A 22,674-nucleotide genomic window follows, 5' to 3' on the forward strand; every position below is an offset into this window, starting at 1 on the left:
AAAGTTTATGATCTTCAGAGCTGGTATCCAGCTTCACAAATGCAGATACCATACTCTCCAGCTGCAGTTTATACTACAAAGCAATAGTAATTAAAACAGTGTGGTAATAGAATAAAAAAAAAATGCAAACACTTGGACCAATGGAACAGAACTGATAGTCGAGAAATGAGCCCACACTAATATATGACAAAGGGGTCCAAGCCATTCAGTGGGGTAAAGAAAGGTCCCTTCAACAAATGACGGTGCCAGGAAAACTGGACAGCCACATGCACAAAAGTGGAGCAGCTACTATTTATGGAGAATTTGCCAGGCAAGCATGCATTGTGGGAGTCATTAAATTTAATTTTCCCAACTGTTCTAGTGAACCTGTACTATGGTATCTCTATTCTCATAGTTGAAGAGAGTGAGGCTCAGACAGGTTTGTAGTGTACCCTGGTCCCCACCAATATTAAGAGATCAACACTGGGGGCCAGGTGGTGGTGCACCTGGTTAGGCACTCACATTACAATGCGTAAGGACCCAGGTTCAAGCCCCTGGTCCCCACTTGCAGGAGAAAAGCTTCACAAGTGGTGAAGCAGGACTGCAAGTATCTCTCTTATCTTTTCCCTTCACTCACCCCCTCCGCCCTTCTCAAGTTTTCTCTGTCTCTGTCCAATAATAAATAAATAAACATATTTAAAAAGAGAGAAAGATGAACATTGACCCAAGACAGACTAACCAATATGCCAGAGGCTTCAGGTCATCAGCAGCTTACACAGCCTAATGTAAAGAGAAAGCCAGACTTCTGGTGCTTATTAGAGTAGGTGTTTTTGTTAATTAATTCTTTGCCAATATATAAAGAGAAGGAAAAAAAAAACTTGATGTGGTATGGTTGGGTTTATGTGTCAGTGTGATTAGGCTGTTGGGGTGTTGAGAGTTGGTCAAACAGTATTCTGGGTGCTTCTGTGAGAGGAATATATAAATAGGTAAAGCAGATGGTCCTCTTCGGTGTGGGTGGGCCCCGTATAGTCAGTTGAAGGAAGGACTGAATAGAACAAAAAAGATGCAGCCTCTCTTGAGTAAGAGAGATTTCTCCAACTGGATGGCTTTGAAACTGGGTGTGTTAGAACCCTCCTCTGGAAGAAGAGTCCCTCTCAGATGCCCAAGGTCAAGGTTAAGCCCCTTGTTGGTACATTTCTTTCCCCCTGTGGTTTAGCCTTTGTACTGTTTCTCTCAAGCGCCCCTTTGAGAATCCAGGATGCAAAAAAAAAAAAAAAAAGAAAAGAAACGCTTCAACTTCAAGGGGAGTTTCATGTAAAGTGTCCAACCCCGTGCACAGCTACTCTTGTGTGTTCTTTCTTCTCTCTCTCAGTCTCCCTCTCCCTCCGTATTCCCTCACTCTCTCGGCCAGTGGAGGAGTTTAAACATGCAAATGCGGCATCTAAACTGCGTTTAAGGAATTAACCCATTTTGCCCCTCGCTGGTCTAAACCACAGGGTGCCAACCAGATGCTAATTGCTTTCCTCTGGTGGGGTTCCAGCCGGTTCCTCGGGAGGAAGGAGCGCACATTCCTGGCACCAATTGGCTAATTCAATCGACTTCGCCGCGCTGCCAGTGTCAGAAGATCCATGAGCAGGGGATGAGGACGTGCGGCTCTGGCGGGCAGCAGCCATTCGGGCCCGGCACGGCAGGCGGACCTGGCGCGGGGCTCGGGGGCCGGTGACCACGTCGCGCTCTGGTCCCGGGCGGTGCTGGAGGGCGCGCCGGGCATCTGCGGGCTCGGCGCCTGGCACTGCCGCCCAACTCCGCCGCCGCGCCGAGACTTTGCAGGAGATCCGGAGGCCGGGAAGCTGTGACACTTCGGACGTAGGGGGTCGGGGGGTGGGGGGCGGGGGCGGCGGGACCCCGACCTCGGGCCGGGCGGCCGTGATGTGAGCCGGACGCCAAGGAGCGCGGACCCAACGTCCCCGAGAGTCGCCGGCCGAGCCAGGTAACGCGGAGGCTGGGGAAGCCCCGAGGGTCTGTGTCGAGGGTCGCGGGGTGCGGGGCCCGGAGCCCGATCTCGGGGTCCCCCGAGCGCTGCGCACGGCCGGGGGTGGGGGCGCCGCGGTCTCCCCGCAAGTGCCCCCGCAGCGGCGAGCCTGCGGGCCGAGCCGAGTTGGACTTCCTGGGACTTTGGGGGTTAGGGAGGGGGGGCTAGAAGATGCTCCCCGGGTCGGGGCAGGAGTAGGACATGACTGGCCGGCGGGGGGGGCGGGAGCCAGGCTGGGGTTTGGGGGTGCGGGAGACCCCAGAGCGCTTGCCCCGCGGGCTGCGGCGCCTCCCTCTGGCTGCTGAGGGGAACCGGCTCTCGGGAAAGGGCGCCCGAGACGCCGTCTCGCCCGAGGGGCTGCCGGACCCGCGCACCCAGCCGGGCTGTGCCGCGGGAGGACACTGGGATCCCTGCCACCTGCCGGACGCCGCTCCCCACCCCCCACCCCGGATTTCCTGCCTCCTGGCCCCACACCCCCGGGAGAGCTCGGAGCTGCGCGGGCTGTTGGGCTCTGGTCTTGGAGCTGCAGCAGGTGGACGGGGGTGGGGGGCTGTGAGGGGGCAGCGATGAGTTCTGAGGGGGTGAAAGTTGCAGATGTGTCGCGGACCCGCCCCTGGGGTGCACTTCGGGAAGACAGGGGCCTGGTGGTCCACCTGGCAGGAGCCAGAGGGTGTGAAGTGGGTGACAACGAGCAGGAATGGGGGCTGAAGCTTGGAGGGCAGCACGGAGGCAACACCAGGAACTGTTTCCCTGCTCAGTCCTGGCAAAGTGTAAAGACTGGCATGAGCGGGGTGGGGGTAGCTGCCTGGTAGCCTGGGAGTTTCTATGCATTGTCCTGCTTTAAGGTTACTAGCATTCAGGCGGTTGTTACTGGCATTAGCTCCAGGAAGGGCTCACTGTCGGTTTCTTATGGGTTTTCTGGAAACTGGAGCCTGCCTCCCCTATAGAAATTGTCCCCTGATTCCCTGTGGTCTCCAGTATCTCTCCACAAAGAGATTTGCCCCTCAGAGTGGGGTGGTGACAGGGAACCTGCTAAGGAACTGGATTTAGCCAAAAACAACAAAAGCACCCAGGACTCAGAAGTTCCATGGTGTTTGCAGATGAAGATTACATTTCTGTGCCCTTGCCTCCCCACGCCTCATCTGTCTCAGGAACCCAGGACTAGCCAGCAGTCTTGAACTGTGTGCTGGACCCAGTTTCCCCTTCACACTCTGGTATATTCTGGGCTTTGTTTGTTTTTGTTTTTTCTTACCCTCCTCCATCCCCCCACACACATGAAGCAAGACACTGGCCTTGTCAGGGACAGGCTGTGGGTCTCAGCACCCAGCACCGAGGCAGCTTCAAGGGCACCTGCAGTTGGCTTGGCCCCTGGTCAGAGCTCTTCCAAAGCTCAGACTTGGCCAGCTGATGATGCAGGAAACTGGCCCAGAGTGTGGAGGAGAATGGTGTCAGAGTACAAGAGATGAGGTCAAACCTCCTGGCTGAATTCATCCTTTCCTGCCACGGGGGCGGGGAGGGGCTCCAAAGGCCCAAAGGCGAGAATACACACACAGAGGGACACTTGAAGAGCAAATCAGGACTATGAGAGATTGGAACCAAGCTCAGAGGCTGCTCAGGCTGTTGCCACTGACTTTGCCTGTGACCTTTCCTCTCCAGCGTGTCTAATTCTCCTACTTGCCAAGGCGGGAGTAGCCATGCCTTTCTAATAGGACAGTTGTCGAGAGATGATCGAATTTCACACACACACAGAGAGAGAGAGAGAGAGAGAGGGGGGGGGGGGCTTTGCAGGATCCTGGGAAAGGACAGTCTATAAACTACAGAATTTACACATTTTTGTGAAAAGTTTGCTCTGCCGCAGGTTAAGGAGAAACATTTTTAGCATGGGTGCCATGTGGCAGTGTAAAATTAAAATGGGAAAGGAAAACGCAAACATAAAAATGACAGCATTCTTGACATTCTCATGCAAACTCTGAGAAAAAGAAAACCATCTTTCATTTGGGGAGAGCCCCTCTTCCCCCCCGGGATCTAATCAGTGTTTATACTACTGCAGTGCCCCCTCTACCTTGCTCCCCTGTAAAATCCTATGACCTAGTTCTCATAGGAAGGGTGATGTGAATGTAGTCAGTGTTGGGGGCTGAGGGGCCAGGCATGAGGGTTGTTACGGGAACCTTCACAGAGAGTTTTTAGAGACTGGAAGAGGGGGAAAAAGATGCCATCATCCTGGCAGAGCCAGGAAATGTTCTTGGGGTGGAAAAAAAAAACAGTTGAGTGGGTGTAGGGCAAGGGGCCCAGCTTTTGCTGTCATCTGTTCTTTGATTCAGTAAGAGGATTCCATCCCATGGACCAAGGTGTTTTTCCTTCCTCTTTGGTATCTGTCACCTTTTTCTTATGAGTGGATCAGGGTTAACTTCTCTGTCCCTGTCTGAACAGACAGTGGCTTCTTCCCATTGCCATTTCAGAGTTTCAGACCGTCTCTCACAGCCCCCTAATAAACTTGTAAATATGCCCCAAGTTCTGGGGCTTCTCAAAGACATGCAGCTGTTGACAAATGGAAGTAATCACGACAGCCACTGAAAAGTGGGTATGTTTTCCCCTGGTGGAGGGGTTATTGAATAGCTTTGGAGCTTGAAAATTAGCAGTTTGGAAGAGCTAGGGGCGGGGCGTATTTCCTTGACTTCTCTCTCCCCATAAACCAGTAGTTGTATTTTTTTTTTCTTTCCCTCATAGTGGCAAGCACTGTTTGGTTAAGCATTTTTTATACAGTTCTGGACTTAAACTGGAGTTTTGCCTGGTGGTGCTCTAGGGGGAGAGGAAAAATGTAAAGAGATACGGAAGGAAGAGCTGCAGAGGCGAGAACATAAATCAGCCACAATATATGGGGGGGTGGTGAGAATAGGTCTTTTCACTCTAAAAACAAAAATGTCCACTTTGGAAGAAAAAGAAGTCTGACTATTGGCATCCAAGACTGAAACCAAGGCAGCTGATGCCGAGAAGAGCCAAAGGGCGGTTCTTCTTAGTTTAGAAACAGCAAGACAGCCTCTGCCAGAGATTGCTGTAAACATGGAATAAAGATTTCATTGTGGGTTGGTGTGACTAGAATAATTAGAGAGTTGATTGTTCATTCTGGTCCTCATCGGATGGTGTTATAATTGGTAGTGCTGAGCAGCAAAAATAAGGACCAGGAGAAGCAGAAAAGTAACACATCACTTTTTATCTGTTATTGTTGCTTGTTTCAGGTTGATGGGACTTTGGAAAATCCTGGTTAGTTAAAAACAAAACATAGTACATTCAGGTTTTCTGGTAGCTCTGGACAGCTCAGGCCCATTATTACCATCCCCCAGTCCCTCCAAGTGCTACTCTGGAAATGGATAAAATTTCTCAACTTCTAAAAACAACTTGAGCTATTCTAGTGGGAATGAAGGAAGGTACTGGATAATTCCCATGTTAACTTGTCAGGTGCAACCCTTAGTACCAGCACCAGCTAAACGCATTCAAATGGCATCCGGTTCTTGACTTTCTCCAGTCAGTGTATCTCCACTTTAGAAAGCACGTATTCCAGTGATGATAGATGTTTTCTGTTGTGAGGCAAGTTGCCTAGTGGTTAATCTTTCCCATTAATTAGAGAAACAGTATTTATTCTCTGTATTTCCCTATTAATTTAGAGCCACAAGAAAGCATATTTTAAGTGATAGAGGTGGTTTTAGACAGCTGAATGTCTACAGTTATTATAAGTGCTAGACTGTGGCTTACTGTTATTAAATAAAAGATGACACCACCATGAACTCTTCTCTTTATTATTATTATTTATTGTAATTACTGGAGCTTTACCACTCTAGGCTGACTTTTCCAGATAGAAAGACAGAAGGATACACACATAGGATAAGAGGGGTACAACTCCACACAGTTCCCACCATCAGATTCCCTGATAGCTGTTTATTTTATTTATTTTTAACACTGGTCATCTCTGGTTTATGTTGGTGCAGGGGATTGAACCTGAAACTCTGGAGCCTTGGGTATAAAAATCTTTTTGCGGGAGTCGGGTGGTAGCGCAGTGGGTTAAGCGCACATGGTGCAAAGCGCAAGGACTGGCAAAAGGATCCCGGTTCAAGCCCCACCTGCAGGGGAGTCACTTCACAAGCCATGAAGGAGGTCTGCAGGTGTCTGTCTTTATCTCCCCCTTCTGCCTTCCTCTCCTCTCTCCATTTCTCTCTGTCCTATCAAACAATGACAACATCAATAACAACAACAATAACAACTACAACAATAATGAAAAAACAACAAGGGCAACAAAAGGGAAAATAAATTTTTAAAAATCTCTTTGCATAACTATTATGCTATCTACCCTTGCCTCCCCCCCCCCTTGATTCTATTTGATGTGACTTCTGCAACTAAAGGAGATATGAAACTGTCTATATTTAGTTTAGATAACAAATCAAGAAGGAATGCAAAGGTAGAACACTTACTGAAATGCTCAAAGACACAGAGTTACAGAACATTCCAACTTTTAGAAAACAAAACTCTGCTTTGAAAAATGGACTACCTATAGCAATTGAACACACAAAAAAAAACTCATATTGTCATATTAAATTATGCAACAACCCTTACTGAAGAGATATTTAGCCTTTTTGTTTAACTGTCATTCATGGTTTTGTAAACAGTTTTCCAGAATAATGTGTCCATCTCCTGCTAACCAGTACTGTCTAGGTAGGGAAATTCCCAATTAGATGTGGATTAACTCAGAGCAACAGTCAAGTACAATACGATTTGTTTTAAATTTAAGGAATCATAAAGAGAGAGTATTTGATATGGAAATACATCAGTGAATAACTACAATAAAAGGGTAAGGGAAGCAGTGCTGAGCAGTGACATACTCAGTAAGATGCACACATTACCATGCCTAAGGACCCAGGTTCCTGGTTCCCATCTGCAGGGGAGAAGCTTCAGGAGTGGTGGAGCAGTGCTGCAGGTGTCTTTCTTTACTTACCCCTCTCTATTCCCTACTTCCTTCTCAATTACTGTCTCTATCTAAAAGGTAAAGAGAGAGTGAGTGGGGGGGGGATGAGAGGGAGAAGGACTGCAGGCAGTGATAAGTTTATCATATAGGCACTGAGCCCCAGTGATAATCCTGGTGGTAATAAAAAGAAAAAACAGAGTAAGAGAAGGGAAACTATAAATGTTATTTTCTTAATATGCAAAGAAAGGTTACAGCAATATCACCCATTCCTTATTCCAAAGCAATAAGGACTGGCCCTGTCACAAATGCCAAATGTCAAAGATGCACACAGCTTTGTCCAACATGGAAGCATCTATGCAATTTGTAAGAATGTTCAACAATATAATTAAAGAGTTTATTCTGGCTAACGCCAAAGTCACATTTGGAGGCATCATGTACAGAAAAGATATTTCTTTATAGTTCTATAGATTCTAGCTGGAATCTTAGGCATTATGGATTCTCAATATGTGCTTTCTGGTTTGGTTTTTACAAAGAAAATAAAATTGAATTAATGAAATGTCCAAGATAAATTAATCTATATTTTAAGTGAAATACCCAAGTTGTCACTAATATAGCAAGGCATGTCTGTGATGAGTATAATAATTACTGGCAAATTCTATTGTAGGCATGAAAGAATTATGGGAGTGTAAGAAACTATAAAGACTTCCCGTTTTTTACACTTTTAACATAGATATTGAATCTGTTTCTGCATGTCTAAGTTGCTAAAAGTGGACAGTATCTCTTCATAGTCAAGATGACACTTCACCAAATGGTTATTATTCACAACAAGCCATCATACAGATTCTACCCTTGAAGGTCTGAGTGTTAGACCAATTATGACTAAATGACTGCATGTTCTCCACTGTGCCAACTAATTTCAGGACAATTAATAAAATAATAATTTCCTTCCATGGCAATGGCCTCATCTGGTTGTCACAGAAGTTTGTCTGACAGATGGCCGAATGGTCACGCACAGTCATGCATTGACAATTCTGGGTTCAGGCAGGACAGAAACCTAGCCGTCGACACCTCACACTGAAAATTGCTTGTGGCCAGTATACTTACCACTATCTGCTCCTACCTCTGATTTCCGACTAAAATGAACTAGGGGAACAGTCCACTGAGATGAAAAACAGGTGCCCTACTGTCTGGGAGATAGTTTTGTGCTTGGGACACAGAATTTCCATCTATGAACCTACAAGTCTGATGTCTAGCACCTGGAGCGAGAGGGGCCAATCTCTCTTATACAAAATGAAATGAATATGACTAGCATCAAAATAGCTCACTTAAATAGTTAGATGCTTTCCCATGTGTGCCATCCAAGTTCAAGCCCGATTCCTGAAGAGCACATTGGTGTTGTGTTGTTTGTTTCTTTGTTGTTACTGGAACTGTTAGGTGCCCATCACAATACCACCATTCCCAGTGGCCATTCTTTCTTTCTTCTTTTTCTTTCTCCTTCTTCTTCTCCTTCTTCTCCTTCTCCTCCTCCTCCTTCTTCTTTCTTCCTCTTCTTCTTCCTCTTCATCCTCCTCCTCTTCTTCCTCTTCCTCTCGTCCTCCTCCTCCCCTCCTCCTTCTCCTCCCCTCCTCTTCCTCCTCCTTCTTCCTTTTCTAAATAATTTTTATTTATAAAGTGGAAACACTGACAAGACCATAGGATAAGAGGGGTACAATTCCCACCACCAGAACTCTATATCCTATCCTCTCCCTTGATATCCTTTTTATTCTTTATTCCTCTGGGATGTGGACACAGGATCATTATGGGGTGCAGAAGGTGGAAGGTCTAGCTTCTGTAATTGCTTCCCTGCTGAAACAGTCCCTACCATTGTTGATCCACATTGAGGGCAAGTTCCTATAGAGGCCCACAAAAGGTCCCATTATGTTGTTCCTGATGGAGACAGCCAATGACAGTGGAGAGAGGGATCTATTTGAGGTCAAGGATCATATCTGTGTGGGAACCCCAGGACTCCCTGACTAGGTGATGCAGTGGCCTGGCAGTGTCTAAAGAGTCATTATTAGAGTATGCCAAGATAGGGCATATATACATGTATCCATAAGTTAGGGGGAAATACATACCTTAAAGCAAAAGTGCATGATAGTTTGCAGTGAGTCAATAAATGTAGCAAGCAAGTAGAAAGACCTAAAAAGACACCATAAAGTACCTAATGAAATAGTTTCTACTTAGACCTGGATACTCTCTTCACCTACTTCCTATTACACTTCCCTCGAGCACTCCAAAGCTAACCTTGTCAGACAAAGTAAGGACTGCAAAAGCTGAATAAGGGCAAGAGACTGGCAAACTTTTTCTCCTTTTCTAATAGAAACAGAAATAGAAGAGGAAGAGGAGGGGCCAGGTGGCGGTGCACCTGATTGAGCACACACATTACAATGCACAAGGACCCAGGTTCAAGTCCCCAGCCCCCACCTGCAGGGGGAAAGCTTTGCAAGTGGTGAAGCAGTGCTGCAGGTGTCTCTCTGTCTCTCTCCCTCACCATTTCCCCCTTCCCTCTGTATTTCTGGCTGTCTCTATCCAATAAATAAATAAAGATAATTTAAAAAATAATTAAAAAAAAGACAAAGAGGAAAAGGGAGAAAGAGACACACCTGCTGCACTACTCCACTGTGAAGCTTTCCCCCTGCAGGTGGAAATCTGGGGCTTGAACACAGGACCTAGTGCACAGGACCTAGTTCATGATAACATGTGTGCTCTACTAGGTGTATCACTGACCTGTCCCAGTGCTTTGGTCTTGGTCTCTCTCTCTCTCGCTCTCTCTCGATCTCTCTGCCTGTCTCTCTGTTTCTATCTGAAAAAGTCAGTCCACAGCAGTAAAACCCCAGTGACAACCTTCTTTGCCATACATGGGACTCAGGTTCAAGTCTGGTCCCCACTACACTGGCAAAAATGTCTTAGGTGCTGCGCTATCTTTCCCTTTCTACCTCTAGCTTTTTCTTTCTTTTGAAAAAGTCAGCTCAGAATGTTGAAGCTCCAGCAATGATTAGGTAACACAGTAATAAAAATAAACCCTTAGACAGAGAAAATAGGTGTTCAGAAGGAACTCAAATGTCTACAAGTAAATCATCAGTCTGCTTTTTTTTTTTTTTTTTTTTGCTTTTAGGTCTGACCTTAGTTTAATGAATAAGACAGCACGGCACTAGTGTTTCCTATGTTGGCATAATTGGAAGCCAATGGTCAAGAGAAAACTGAGATAGGAATAGCAAGAAGATTTAATTACCCCCTAATCCCAGAGAGAGTTGCTTTACTAGGATTAGAGTTAGGGTTCTTGTTGAAACAGCTTGGGAAAAATGTGTACTGTAGTTTTCTTGTTCTCTAGCTGATATCTTTGAATGGAACCAATCTTTGGTTTCCCATTTGACCAATCAGTTAAAATATGGCTTATTAAAGAGTAACTGAAACTCAGGTCCTTGTGGCTGTGGGAGATGGTGCAGTAGATAAAGCTTTGAACTTTCAAGCATGAGGTCCCTTGTTCAATTGTGAGTATGGCCAGAGTGATGCCCTGGTTCTCTCTTGGCCCCTCTCTCATCCTCATTAGTAAATGAACAAATCTTTAAAAAATAGTAACTGATACTAAGTGTGTACCTCAGCATAACCATTTTAGAAGATTTTTATTAAAATCTGTGGTTAAAGTATCCTATACTATTATTTTTTCTAAGATGAGTAGTGTATACTTTATATACTATTCTGTAACTTTTATTTCATTTTATAAAGTTAATGTCCTTGAACCTTATCAACTCCTAATATGGGATGAGTTTGTACATTCGATACATAATCAATGAGCTAATTATATACTTTTTAAAACAACAGAAATAATTTCACTTAGAAATTTAGTTAGAAAAATGGCTAAAAGAATTTCATTTGGAAGTAATTCAGAAAGGCAAACATGCATGTTTTTGACTTGAAAGATTGTTAATCCTCAGTAAGTATAATAACAGATACAGAATGAGCAGTTCTTGTGCTTAAGATGTTTTCTGTGCTAAAGTTCTAAACCAACATGTAAAGTAGACGTATCACCTACATGCTGTGGCTTAAGATCAGAGAGAAGGGGTGTCAGACTGGCCCACAGGTTACAATGTTTGTGGACCTGGGCTCCAGCCCTCAGTCCCCAGCCTGCTGGGGGAGCCACAGAAGCAGCAGAACCATGTTGCAGATGTCTCTTCTTCAGCAGCACCACCCCCGTCCCTCGCCAAACTGAAAGGAAAAAAAGTGGCACTGGGAATGGTGGGATGGACAGGCAGAGTGGTTCTCAGAAAACTATGGTTCCTAGATCGTAATTCCAGTCTCACTGTTTGAACTTGTGTTAGTCCAAAGTTTCAAAATTTATTTTATAACAACTTACAGTATACCACCTCATCCTTTTACTAAGGAAGCACTATTTTATTTGAAATATTGGCAATTTCTAGTGTTGGAGACATATGGCTATTTAAATGCAAATGCCTAAAATGTCTTCCAAAGGCTAAAATACATCATTTTAAAACTTATTTGCTGTTTTCTATTACCCATGGTGTTGCTCCCTTCAAAAGGCATAGATTGCTTCGAGTTGACTATAAGTAAATGAACAAAACAGGATTTGTTTTACATGTCTATAGAAGAATGGTCAGTAATGGCATTTCAGACCGTACTCTGAAATCATGTAAATTATTCTATAAATTAGAGAATTAGAAACCAGGCCTCTAGGCTGAAAGTACTAGTGTGGAAATAAAATTGATAACCTTCATTTCCACAAATCCAGGAAATTCTAATGGTCAAATAGTTCTAGCTAATTAGATCATTAGTGATTGTTCTCTTTTCTGATCATAATTATCTTGCTGGATTATTCTCTGCTATATGATTAACTTGTTGGATAGTTCATAAAACAAAACTGATCTATAAAACTAGTTTCTCTCCCTTTATTATATCAGTGCCAAAAAGACTGAAAAGTTCTAGGCCATTCTGCCAAAGAGCACGGGCTTCAGCCTCTCTGTAACTCTGATTTATTTGAACATATCCTCAATTTTGCAAATGATACTGAGGAACTTCCTGTCCTTAGGCTATACTGCTTTGTGCCACCACTCTCGACAATGATCAGCAAAAGACCTTCAGCAGGTCAGCATTTACTTCTAAACTATTTCTGCCCTGGTGCTTCTGTGCATTTCAGCGCATACTGAGGTTGATGGCTTTGTTAATCATTCTTGCAATACATTGAGGCAGTTGTAGTAATAACCCAAGTCACTTATCCTGTGACTCCGCTGCGTATATGTTTTGACAGAAGACAGGAGGCTTTCCTGCGTCCTGTGGATTTCACAGCCACAGGGAAGCCTGTTGATCATCTATCAGTGAAGGGCTCATCTGCTATTGATGGAAGAGTTCTTTGCTGTTATGTTCACAGCCTTCCCAGGCATATATCTGATGGGACTGTACAGGGACCTGGGTAGACATGGGCTGGGCAGGCAGATCAGCATTCAAACACAGAATTCACATGTCTGAGGTCCCTGGTTCCATCCTTGACATCATCACATATCACAACTCATCAGTGATTTCATTTTCTCCCCCATCATAGAAATAAGTAACAGTTTAAAAGTAAAATAACTTCCCCAAGAGCTGGGGAGGAAGACCAACAGTAGAGTACATGCTTTATTCCATGGATGAATCCTGGGCTTAATAACTAGCACCAAGGACGGAGACAGGTAGAACCCCATAAGTGGTGAGGCAACCCCCACACACACACATAAAAATGTAAAATAAATAACATCTGGTCAAGTGGTGACTCAGTGGGAAAGAATATGCTCATTCTAGGTTAGATCCTGACACTTCTGTAAAAAATAAATTAATGAATGAAACAATTGCCTTGCTGAGCCTCTTCCTATAGTATTTATTGATTTGAGTATCATTATGCATGTCAAATGGTGACTTGAAAGACGTTAATATGACTGTGGAGTGGAGATTTGAACACTAATGTCGATTCACAGACCCACAGACACCCTCCCCACCCCCAATAACACAGGGTTGTTTTTTTTTTAGATTATTCAGAGGAGGGAAGATTTTTTATATGTTCTTATATATTTCATAGTGGGAAATATTATAAATCAATAAACAAGAAGTCTAAATGAACATGAGTCATGGGAAACCTCTCCAGAACTAGAAGTATGAGGGGTAGATGGACTGTGAAGCCGTGAAAGCAGGCTTCCCACAATGTAGGCTCTCAGAGATTACTTGAGACCATCAGACTGAATTAACTCAGGAACTAACTGATCCAAGGACCTGGAAATAAACATCTGGTGAGTGTTGTGCCAGCAAGTGTTGCTACCAGTGCCTTGGCCCTGGACTTCTAAGCTCCTTCAAACAACCTGTGTCCAAGGCTTTGTAGCATCACTGTCTACCCTCAATCATATTTCTGAGAAGTTATCCTAAGACTTGGCACCTTCAGAAATCATTGACTGGGGGTCGGGCAGTGGCGTGAAGCGCAAGAACAAACACAAGGATCCTGGTTGGAGTCCCCGGCTCCCCACCTGCAGGGGAGTCACTTCACAGGCAGTGAAGCAGATCTGCAGGTGTCTATCCTTCCCTCCCCCTATCTTCCCCTCCTCTCTCGATTTCTCTCTGTCCTATCCAAACGACAGCAACAACAACAACAATAATAATATTCACAATAATGATAAAACAACAAGGGCAACAAAAAGGAAAAAAAAAAGAAATCATTGACTGTGTCATCAGAGTAACAAGGGCAGGAACTGGTGAAAGGTAGAGAAAAAGAATGGCCACCAAGGCACAGCCTTACTTATCATAAGGTTAGAGGAGAAACATTACCTAATTCTTTTCACTCTGCTGTGTTGCCTTTTAAGTAAGGAGTGCTATGACCTCTCCCTGCTCCCATTCATGCTCTACAGAATGTCCTTCAGAAGATACCATGGATAACTCTTGCATCCATAAGATAAAAGAAAAACTTTCATACATTTGGCTCTCAATAAAAGAAATATTTAAGCCAAATTGAAGGCATCAAAAATAAGTAACTGCATTGAAAAGTCATAGCCATATTGAACAATAAACAATTTATGGAAGGAGCCCAGAAAAAATTGTTTTTTAAAAAACTGAAAATCATAGCTTCTGACAAGTATTCTTTATTTATGAGTAAGTAAAATTTCTCAAGGAACACAAAAATACTAAAATAAAATGCAAGTTTGACATGCACATTTCTCTTTGAGGCTTCATGAAAATAAAAAGGGAAATCTAGGTAGATATGAGATTAACTGATTAACTGATTAACTCAGTGATCATTAGCTACACTCATTAAGAGAACAGCAAGGTTAGTATTATGCGCAAATGTAAAGGATCCAAAATCATTTATAGTTGACAAGAAAAGTGTTTTAGACCTCACGCTAGAATACGGGTTAGCTTCTGGGATCTAGTAATTCAGCTTTTTAAAGATAAGGGAAGGGCGCACAGGGGAGATAGCATAATGGTTATGCAAATAGACTGTCACCTCTGAGGATCCACAGTCCCAGGCTCATTTTCTCATACCACCATAAACCAGAGCTGAACAGTGCTCTGGTAAAAAGAAAAGAAAAAGGAAGGAAGGAAGGAAGGAAGGAAGGAAGGAAGGAAGGAAGGAAGGGAGGAAGGAGTGGAGCACCCAGTTGAGCACACACATTACTATGAGCAAAGAGGACCAAGGTTTAAGCCCGTCACCACCTGCAGGGGCAAATCAGTTTCATGGTCAGTGCCACAGTGCTGTACCTGTCTCTATTTATCCCTCCTTCTCTACCTCCCCCACCCCTCTCAATTTCTCTTCTATTAAGCAGAAGGAGGAGAGAGGAAGAATTGGTCACCAGAACTGGTTCCTTATGCAGGCACTGAGCCCCAGGATAACCCTAGTCACAATAAAATTTTTAGGAATTAAAAAGTAAATAAAAATAAAAGATGAGGAAGTCTTATCTTTTATACCCCAACTTGGAGACTTCTTTTTTTCCCCCTCCTCTCTTAGCTCAGTTCCTCCCTATTTGTCCTGGGTGCTGGTAGCAGCACCCACCAAGGCAGTTACAAGGGTTGCTTTTTTGCCAGTACTACAAGTAACTTAATGGTTCATAGCCAGTCTTCTTGCTCCTGTGATTTTGTAAATGTATTGACTGGAAAGCAAAGGGTGGGAGGGGCTGAGAAGGTTAACCCAGGAAGTTTTTGCCAAGGCAGAACTCTAGGCCTATGAAATGGTCTGACTGTTTACCACTATCAAAGCCACAGTACAAATACAGACAAACAAAATGTCATCTCTCTTAGGTATTTCTCTGGTTCCAAAGCACCTTAGAATATGAATTGTTGGGAGTCGGGTGGTAGCGCAGCGGGTTAAGCGCAGGTGGCAAAGCACAAGGACTAGTGTAAGGATCCTGGTTCGAGTCCCCGGCTCCCCACCTGCAGGGGAGTCGCTTCACAGGAGGTGAAGCAGGTCTGCAGGTGTCTGTCTTTCTCTCCCCCTCTCTGTCTTCCCCTCCTCTCTCCATTTCTCTCTATCCTATCCAACAATGACGACATCAATAACAACAACAATAACTACGACAACAATAAAAAACAACAAGGGAAACAAAAGGGAAAGTAAATAAATTAAATTAAATTTTAAAAAAGAATATGACTTGTTTTGTCTACGGCCATACCACCTGGAACATGCCTGATTTCGTCTGATCTCAGAAGCTAAGCAGGGTCGGGCCTTAGTACTTGGATGGGAGAATATGAATTGTTTCAAAAGGGTTCTGTGCATGCAAAATGAATGGCTGTCCACAAAGCTATAATTTAGGGGACAAGATGCTGTCAATAAACTTGAGATAATGACTTTGCTTGGAGCTGCCCATATTACATCCTGTCTCCTCTCACTGTCATCCTCTCCTCACACGGCCTCCCTCCAGGAAAATCTAGAGTTTTCTCAGTACCACGTAGGAAGGGAGGCTCCCTGTGTGGCACTTTGGAAGCTCTGAGAAATTCACAGATCACTTTCTTCTTCCTCTTCAGATGATCATATTGTGAATGGTTTCATAAAGCTTGTGATGTATTTTTGGCCAATTATTAGCACTGGTCCTCCCTCCAGTGTTCTAGGCAATTAAAGAAGCCAAATATAGTTTCATTAGTTGCTGACTAGGGCAGTAAGGATGCCTCCTGGGTGCACAGAGTCCTGCCTTTGCAGACTGGTTTCACATGTGTCCGTTCATGTTTTCAGAGCCATCTGCCAACCACTGTTCTCCATGATAACTGGTTTCAGACTGGATCTCTTTGGTCTAGCAGAGAACTTAAACTCTCAACAAATATTTTAACATGAAAGTAGAATCTTCCAGTCCCCCCCCCCAAATCACTGCCCTTACTTTCCCAATTTTATGAGCTGCTTCTGCCATATCTCTGTTCATGGCATTTCATTTCTTAAAAGCTATTATGAGCTTCAAATTTCTCTTAGTAACTGAGACATCAAACAATTAACCATCAGTTTTTCTGCTGCATTGTGTGTATATATATGTGTGTGTGTATTTACAAACAGTAAAAATATAAATATAATATATATATTTAATTTACCTTGGATAGATAGAGAAGTTGAGAATGATGGGGGGTTAGAGAGGGGGAGTATGAGGGGGATAGAGAGAGACCTGCAGCACTGCTTCACCACTCAATGAAGCTTCCCTTCTGCAAGTGAGCATCATAGGCTTGAACCCAGGTCCTTGCACACTATGATATGTGTTGGTTAACCATGTGTGCCACCACTTGGCCCCTCCACTGCACTCTTTAGACTCTGATGTCCTTGGGGCCAGGAAATAGCTCACCTGGTAAAGTAACACCATGAATAAAGCTCTGAGCTTGTTCTGGGTGCCATACAGGGACAGCACCAGAGAGCTCCATGGATGGCAGAGCAGTGCTTTGGTTTCTCTCCCATTTCTGTCCCCAAGTAGTCTACTCATTGGTGGTATTGTAAATATTTGAGTTCCTGGGTTCATTCCCTGGTGCTGAAGAAAAAAAAAAAAGAAGAAACTGATGTTTCTTCCACACTTAGTTGCACTTGGGTACTGTCTTCACCACTAGTGGTAGTTGTCTCAGATATGCAGACTTCTTCAAAGCTAAGCCCAGGTGTGCCCCCTTTGTTAGCATTCTGAATGTTGAGGGTACATCAATGCCAACGTCCTGGCTCTTTACAGCATCCCCGATCCATTCTGCTATGCCAGATCAATATTGGGAAGGTTCTGGGTTCACAACACTATTAGTTCCTTGTCAGATCTATAGAAGCCACAGCTAAATGAACATTACTAGGTGTGTCACTGCCATTTCAAGAAAGGAGAGACTCAAAAGGAGATAGATGAGGGGCAGAAACACAACTAGAGCAAAGTGATGAAAAAAGAAACATTAGGAGGGGTATTGTAAGGAAGCAGTGAAACAGAAATGTGTGGAAAAAGAAAAGTTTTCAGTTTAAAAAAATCCTTAGTGGTCTGGGACATGGCACAGTGGATAAAACACTGAACTCTCAAGCATGAGGTCCTGAGTTAAATACTCAGCAGCGTATGTACCACCAGAGTGATGTCTGGTGCTTTCTTTCTCTCCTCCTATCTTTCTCACTAATTAATAAATAAAGTCTTCAATTATTTTAAAAATTCCTTATAATTATTATATTAATGTTTACTCTTCCAATTCTACGTATATCTTTTTTTTTTTTTTTGCATGCTGAGGAAGGTAAACTTATTTTTAAACTACATGTGGGCTTTGATTTAAAGGTTTAAGTCTGTGGGGCTGAAATGTATCATCTTGGATAGTCATGAAAAACGGAGGAGTTACCAGAACAACTAACCATCCTCTCCACCTCTGAATTCTAGGCATCAGGTGGCATTCTGGCAAATCTGTTCTCTGTGTGCTACCAGCTGAAAAACTCTCTGTTTGACTCTTACCGTCTGCCTCTTTCTAGCAAATCCAATCCACACCCAAAGTGAATGGGTGGATTTAGACCCTAGAGACTGGTACTTCCCCAGGGAAAACTAGAGAAATCCATTAACTACCTTGGAAGCTTTAGCACTCCTTTACAAGCTGAACCTACTGCACACTGCTTCTCTAATATGTCTTCCCGGGTTGAGATGCATGAATAGGAGCCGTCCTGAAAGTAGGCTAATTTCAAAGGAATCTGAGTTCTTAATGACTGTTTCCAACAGATTCTGCAATAGCTCCATTCTGTGTTTGCTGTGCAAGGGAGTGTGCCCTTTTCACTGCTGTTAGCATATGCTTTTTAAAGATGCACTCCTACACAGCACAAAGACGATAATTGTTCCACTGGGATCTCCAGACTCAGCACCTAGAGGCTCTGCAGTGAGAATGAGAATGTATTTAGTCAAGCCGTATTTCTCCAAACTATGACTGAAAAAAACAAAAGCAGAAACAGCCCAAATTAGACCAATGTGATTATACAAATGCCTAAATTGCCACATGCATGTGATAAAAGTAAATTATCAAAAGCAGATATTTGATTGATCTCACACTGTAACTGGCCACAGTAGATGGTGGTTTACATTGCTACAAACCATCTGAGCTGAAGACTTACATAGATGACCAGAGAATCAAGCCAAAGGTGGTTAGTTTGCACCAGCTGCTATAACAAAGGGACAGAAATTAGGTAGCTAAAGCAACAGAAGCATATTCTCTCACAGCTCTGGAGGCTGAAAGTTCAAGGTCAAATTGTCTGAAGGGTAGGTGTCTACTGAGATCTTTCTCCTGGCTCTGCAGATGGCCATTTTCTTATAGAAAGAGGGGAAAGAATAAGAACCTTCTTATGATACGAATCCTAAATGGTCAGTGTTCCATCTTAAGGCCTCCTTTAACCTTAATTACTTCTTTACAAATAGTCACACTAAGGGTGGAAGGCTTCACTGTGCAAACATGAGGGGAACATGTCAATCAAGAAGTTATTAGCTAATGTATTTTTCATAATGAGATTGACTCAAGCACTAAGGAATAGCTTAACACTGAATCCACTGAGCTCAAATGAGCTTCCTAGTATCTATTCAGCAGTTGACTGACCCAAGAGTGAATTCCAGGACCCCCTGCATTGCTCTTGCCAGTACAATACAATGGTCTGTCTCCTCCCCCATACTCCGCCTCTCGCGGTATCTCTATTACTAAGGTGGCCATTGCATTTCACATGAGCAGTGCCTGTTGCTGCCAACCATTTAGAAATAAATAGCCAAAGGATCTATGTTTTCCTCTCTACTTTACTGGTTTATGTACTGGCCCTTATCACTTTTTGTTAAGAGTTTCAGTGATGTGTGGAGACTCAAAATCATAACTGTAAACAGTATTTAGGGTAAGGTCTGCTAGCTGCTATAACAAAACATCAAGTGTGAGCTAGACACACAATACAATGCACAAGGATCTGGGTTCAAGCCCCCTGTCCCTACCTGCTGGGTGAGAATGTTCATGAGTGGTAAAGCAGTGCTGCAAGTCTCTCTATTTCTCTCTGCCACTATTTCTCTATCTCTTTTCTATCTCTACCCCCCTCAATTTATCTCTGTCCTATCAAACAATGAAATTAATTATTTAATTAAATGCTAGCAGTTTAACATCAGTGTAGTTCTTGCTCACATAACAGTTCAAACTCACAGATCTTTCTGGCAACACTTCTGCCAAGCAATGACTCCGAAATTTGATTTATATCTTGTGACTCTATCTTCCCTAAAGAGAGAAGTCTTTGCTCCTCTTTGCAGAGGAGCAAAGAATGTGAAACATTTTTTAGAATGCATTGGAGTTTATAATTAAATTATGATTATTACTTTCAACTGCCTTTCAGTTACTATAACCCTGCCAAATAACTACAAGTGAATCAAATGTAGTTTGAAAGACTGACAAAATAGATTCCTCCTGTCTGCCCAGGAAGAAGAAATGAAGATTCATTAGAATTTGGCCCACCTCAGGTGGTGATGCACCTGGTTAAGCACACACATTACAGTGCTCAAAGATTCAGGTTCAAGCCCCTGGTCCCCACCTGCAAGGGGAAAGTTTCACGAGTGGTGAAGCAGGGCTACAGTTATCTCCTCTCTCTCTCTCTCTCTCTCTCTCTCTCTCTCTCTCTTTCTCTCTCTCGGAAAGTTTCACAAGTGGTGAAGCAGGGCTACAGCTGTCTCCTCTCTCTCTCTTTCGCTCGCTATCTGTCTTCTTTCTAAATTTCTCTCTGTCTCTGTCCAATAATAAAAAAATAAAAACATTTAAAAAAGAATTTTGTCCACCTTTGAAACAATTCCCAACTTTCTTTTCACTAACAAGAAGTGTCCTAATGCTTGGGAGAACTCACCTGGTTTAATAGCTCTGTGTAGGGGTGGGGGTGGGATGAGTACAGTACCAAATAATTGCCAACAATTCCACTTCAGCTACAGCATGAAATGCAAGCTGTTGAACAGTCTTGAAGGAAATACTATGTGTGATGGCTAAGTGCATTATCCCAAGGATCAGATAATCTGGGTACCGCTGATGCTGCTAGGTCCAAGATCAGACATTGAGAAACACAGTCATAACAGATCCTACATTCTGTGGGTCTTGGTGTTGAGTGTTGCTCTCCCAGTCCTGTAACACTGGCTGTAAGTTTACCATGTGGATTTGGGATTTGGGTGACTTTAAATCAGTGTCATAACTCCCTGAACAAGTTACTTCCTAGACAAGTAACTTTGTCTTTTTGAGTAAGTTCACTCATTGGAAAATTGAGAGTAATCATGCTAAGCTAAAGGAATTACATTTGATTATCTACAGAAAGTATTTCGTAACTACTCTAATGCACAGGAAACACACAAAGGAAAGTAACTACAAATACTGACAGGAAGACTTAGTGGCACTGTGTCCTTGGCTTGCATGTGAGGGCTTACCAACGATAGCGGCAAAATGATTTTCAGAAGGCAGCTTAAAAAGCATCTGGTTCTAAATGCCTAATATCTATGTACACTTTTTTATATGACTTTGACCAAATAACTTGACATCTCTCATTAATATATATTCCCACAAGACTGATGTCATGATTGTTCATGGAGTCATGTAAGTATATCTAGCACAGTGTCATTTTAATGATAATCAATGAGTAGCAGTTATGAAGCTCCTCATGGACAGTATTGCTTCAAACTAGGAGTGTGAGTAAAAGCTATTTTAGAAAGAGAGACTTCGAGAGAATATGATTATAGTTTCAAGTAGATGTTTATTAGGGTCATTTTTTTTTTTTCTCTTTGACCTTCATCATCTCCTAACCCTCTTTTGAGAACAACCTCTTGCTGTCTCTATTCAAATGTTAATCACTGTGTAGAAAGTCAGTGTCTCTGTCTCTTCATTCAGGAACTTACAGTACACATCTTAATAAACCATAATGAACTGAGGACGTGAGGAATCACCGGATAAACAGGCCTTCCTCCCCAGCTGTCATGTCTGTTTGTGACAGCAACTGGTATTTCGTTGTAAAAGATGCTAATTTCAATTTGAGTAGTGGCAGTATTGAGAGAAGCATAAAAGGAATTCTTGATTATCCATATCAGCAACCTTAGTCCCTGAGGACTAAGAAACTTCAGATCACATATGGCAAGAGTGCTGTGATAAAATATGCATCACCAAAGCTTCACAATTTATGGTAATAAAGAAATGGAAAGTTTTGCCCGAGATGATAACTATCCCTCTCCCTCTCCCTCTCCCCCTCCCTCTCCCTCTCCCTCTCTCTCCTTCCCTCCCTCTTTCTCTCTGTAGGCTTTGTAGATGACTCTTGTTGACTTGCTGTGCTGATTACATCATTCTGGACCACCATTTCACTGCTTTAACAATTCTATCAAACTCCTGGAGGCTTATCATAAAACAGGCTTCATAATGATGCTTCTTCCCCCCAGTCTAAACTTAAAAAAGTGGAACTAACTGCTTTAGCTGCTGGATCACATTAGCTGCCTATCAGAGTTTAACACAAACTAATGATCATTTCAGCTGAGGTGGTGTTGCTCATTAGCATTGGTCAGGCTATGAAGGGTAAAGAAATGCACCGCACACAATGCAGGAGGTAACAGGTAACAGACTAGGTGTGCGGTGAAATCAAGGTGACAAATAACTTTTTCTGGATGACCAGTCCTTTCTCTTATTTAAACTGTTATTCCTGCTTTAGGGGTAAGAGGTGTTTTGATGATCTTTCTTATCTTAAATTTTGGTAGTAGGAGATAATATGGGTGGGATGGTTAATAGCCTTACTTGGCAGAATATTAAAAGTTAGAAATTCAGATGCCTCCCTTCCTCCATTTTGACCAGCTTCTGAAATCTCAAAAATTTGGAAATCAGTTGAGACTCCTACACAACACAAGTCCACACAACACTCCAACACAAGTCAATAGCTGACCAAGTAGTTGCCATTATAAAGCGAATTAATTCTTTCCTGGATGTTTTCAGTATTGGCAATGTGCTCATTTTATGTGTTTGAAATCTGCCCTCATATCCATATATCGACAGTCTTATTTTGATCCTGTACACATACTACTCCCCATTCCTGTTGCTGTAACAGCTACTCAGATATGTGAAGAAGGACGGCATAGCCAACCAGCAGCATCCACTCCAGCAACTCTGTCTGCTACCCGTCGTCTCTACTCTGTAGTTAGCCTGCTTGCAGTCGCTCCTTGACTTCAGGCCCTTCCCCAGAATGCATGCTCCCAGCACAATGATAACAAAGAATCTG

General features: G+C 43.2%; 1 protein-coding gene across 2 annotated transcripts in view; it reads left to right on the top strand.

The window, feature by feature from the left end:
* The first annotated feature begins 948 nt into the window (after window positions 1–948).
* Window positions 949–22,674, top strand: part of CDH20 (cadherin 20) — a 245,403-nt gene continuing 223,677 nt past the window's right edge. Inside the window, exon 1 of one of the 2 annotated variants that reach the window (XM_060173965.1) lies at window positions 949–1,969. The gene's annotated coding sequence lies outside the window, so the exon portion shown is untranslated. The remainder of the gene's footprint in view (window positions 1,970–22,674) is intronic. The other variant, XM_060173964.1, reaches the window with a different exon arrangement.

This window comes from Erinaceus europaeus, chromosome 15 (genome assembly GCF_950295315.1).
Source record: "Erinaceus europaeus chromosome 15, mEriEur2.1, whole genome shotgun sequence".
In the NCBI taxonomy this organism is placed as follows: Eukaryota; Metazoa; Chordata; class Mammalia; order Eulipotyphla; family Erinaceidae; genus Erinaceus; species Erinaceus europaeus.